We start from the raw sequence: 3,096 nt of genomic DNA, 5'->3' as shown, positions 1-3,096 counted from the left end.
TTATAAAAATTTTTCTTCTAAATAAAACTTATAATTAACAAATACTGAACTTCTGGACGCCTACCACATGTGTTTCCTGATTTACCTTGATAGCTAGTGGAAAAATTTTCATGAGACAAAATCAATCACCCAAGCTCGATGTTACCAGTCTGGTTAATCATTTCATTTGTCCCTGGGGTTATAGTATCACGGTAGGACATCCAGGTTGTCACTCATACACCCGTAGTTCGATTCCCAACTATGACGTATTTATAAAAATTTTTGCTCCAAATAGAACATGCAACTAAAGAATACTAAGCTTCTGGATTACCCATCATGCACATTTTATAATTTACCTTGATGGTCAATAGAAATCTTCTATAAAATCAAATCGATAAATTTAAGAATAATCAATAAAATTAATTAGATTTATCATTTTTATTTCTATGGCCCAAATAGTTAGCGGACTTCACTTCCTCTCCCTCCTTTCTTTAAAAAGGATTCCTCTTATTTTTGCATCCCCTTAGTCAATTAACTCACAATTCTTTCTATATGGAATCGTTATCGTCTTCCGCTTCTAACATCCCCATTTCTCCTATAGTCTTCCATTCTTCTATCTAAAAAAGAGTGAGGCTGGATTTTTCTACTTCACAGCTTGACCTTCCTTATAATTTCTACAATAGTACCCAACTTCTCACAAGTACTGGAAACAATACTACTTCTTTATAAAGTTTACCTCCCCTTTCATCTAGCCAATCTCTTTACAGATTGAGATTCCGCCCCAACCAGAGTTAGGAGCATTAAGGATAACCTGACCAATCAAGAAATCATCGAGACCTTGCAAGACCTCCACTTCAACATCAACCTTCTGGTTGAGGATGATTTGCTCTTCTACTTGGGGCTAAGCCCTATGGGATCGAACTCGCCCTTTTCCATGTACTAAGTTCAAAACTTGTGTTCTTCTCTGATAACTAATTACTCATTTTTTTCTCTTCTTTCTGTAGTTGACAAGATGTGACGAGCTTCAATCAACAGGCATATGAAGTGGCCTCAGCTTCGCCCTCTGCTCTCGAGGATCTTGACCCTATCGAACCGACCTCCTGAAAATCCCCAACTCCCAAAGCAATCTCCTCTATTGAGTCTGAGGAGCCTATGTGTCCCCGCAAGAGGACTTAATGTCAAGGGCAGAGCCACGTTGATGGTTACCCGAGCTGTAGCTCGAGGCTCAACGATGATTGATTTATGATTTTCTTGAGGAGAAAGGAAAAAAAATAAGAGGTTAGTTTAGGTAATGTCGACGTCGACACCGACCGACGTCTGCACTTGTGGCCCACAGCTCAGGTAAATGACCCGAGCTGGCTCCACTAGTGCTTAATGTTTGAGATGCCCTGCTAAGTCTAGCTCCTCCCAACTCTCGCTGAACTCGATTTGGAAGTATCAGTTAATCGAACCTAGTTTTAATAATGACAAAGGATTCAAAGTTAAGCTGTGTTATTTTTTAATGAGCTTATCTGAGTGTGTTGGAATGTATACTATAAGTCTAACTTTTGTATAAATATCTGTTTTAAAATATTTTGAAATGAGAATCATTTTGGTCAAATATTTACATTTTATATTTATATATATGTTAATGCAGTTGTCCATTTAATTTATATTGTAGATAACATGGTGTGTAGTGCCACATAGAAGATCATGTTATCGGTTCTTTATAAATTATAAATAGTAGCTCACAACCAAGATGGATTGGGACAAACCATTGGAACGGTTGTAGTGTAATTTGGTATTAATCTGTCTTGACTATAAAATTACACTAGTACACTATGTGTGTATTGAGCAGGACCGTTTGAGGTTGTTTGATTTGTACTGACTACATAAAAGAACAGAACCTCTGTTATTATGGATGTGCGTCCTCTTAATCCCTATATAACAACAAGCACGTATACTTAGTATTTATTTCTTTAACTTATCAATGGGTTAGATTTATTCATTAAATCAATAGACCCAATGAATTGGGAAATAGTACTGTTTATATAGTGTGTTGTTGATTATAGAAGAAATCTGTATCCTAATTATTTAGGTTGATGATGTCCCCTTGAGGAGCTCATAAGGATTATCATGTAAACTCTGCAGGTGGACTTAGTCTGGCATGATAATAAAGTTGAGTAGTACTACTCTTGGAATCAGATGTTGATTAATTGAGTTGTCAGTAACTCATTTAAATTAACGGGCATACGATATCTTAAATACGGGGAGATTAATACACTCATGATAAGAAGGAGTCCATATTGTAATATGGGATTGGTGCGGTAGTTCAATAATAACCCTTTAGTGGTATGAGTTATTATTGATGGACTTGAGTTGGGTGTTTGGGCCGAACATAGGAAGCCCAAGCCCATCAGGAGACCAAAACCAATTCATTCTCTAGGTCTCTATTGTAGCCTCTATATAAAGTCTCGCATCCACCCCAACAGAATTCGGTTATAAAATGGAGGTTTTTTCTAAACAAAATTCAATTATAAAAGGGAGATTTTTTCTAAACAGAATTCGGTTATTTTGTTCTTTCTTTGTAACCGATGGCAAGGGTTATAAAAAGGAGAGGTGGCGCCCCCTAAACATAAGTTTTCCAGAACTCTCTTGCTTAGGGTCGGCAACACAAGGTTCTCCTTCTCTCTTGCTTAGGGCCAGGGACACAAGGTTCTCCTTCTCCACCTTAGGGTCGGCGGCACAAATAGCTTCCAACTCCACCTTAGGGCTGGCGGCATGCACAAGATTCTCCTTCTCCACCTTAGGGCCGACGACACAAATCTCTTCCAACTCCACCTTAGGGTCGGCGACTTGGAGGAGAGGAAGAAGAGGAGAGGGCGTCCATCCTAGAGCCTCCTTTTGGTGGTCGGCAGCTTGGAAACAAAAAAGAGAAGAAGGGTGGTTTTTGTCTTGGTAGATCGTCGCTCATACGACGTCCAAGAAGAGGAGAGGAATACAGCAGAAGATCAAGAGGTCTTTAGCTACAAAGGAAAGGTACAACTAGTTCTTTGATTCTACTGCGTAATTAGTTTATTTTTCTTTGTATCCATCTTGAATACCAACACAAGAGGCCAGCAATCTTGTACTTCGATC

The 3,096-nt window shown here is 38.6% G+C and overlaps 1 long non-coding RNA gene across 1 annotated transcript; it reads left to right on the top strand.

Annotated features, from left to right (window-relative positions):
* Positions 1-514: 514 nt before the first annotated feature.
* LOC121973215 lies at positions 515-1,351 on the top strand. Its single transcript, XR_006109423.1, has 2 exons — positions 515-915; positions 984-1,351. It is a non-coding gene; the product is annotated as an uncharacterized LOC121973215 (long non-coding RNA).
* The last annotated feature ends 1,745 nt before the right edge of the window (positions 1,352-3,096 follow it).

This window comes from Zingiber officinale, chromosome 4A, assembly GCF_018446385.1.
Source record: "Zingiber officinale cultivar Zhangliang chromosome 4A, Zo_v1.1, whole genome shotgun sequence".
In the NCBI taxonomy this organism is placed as follows: Eukaryota; Viridiplantae; Streptophyta; class Magnoliopsida; order Zingiberales; family Zingiberaceae; genus Zingiber; species Zingiber officinale.
This window is presented reverse-complemented; position numbering and strand designations above follow the sequence as displayed.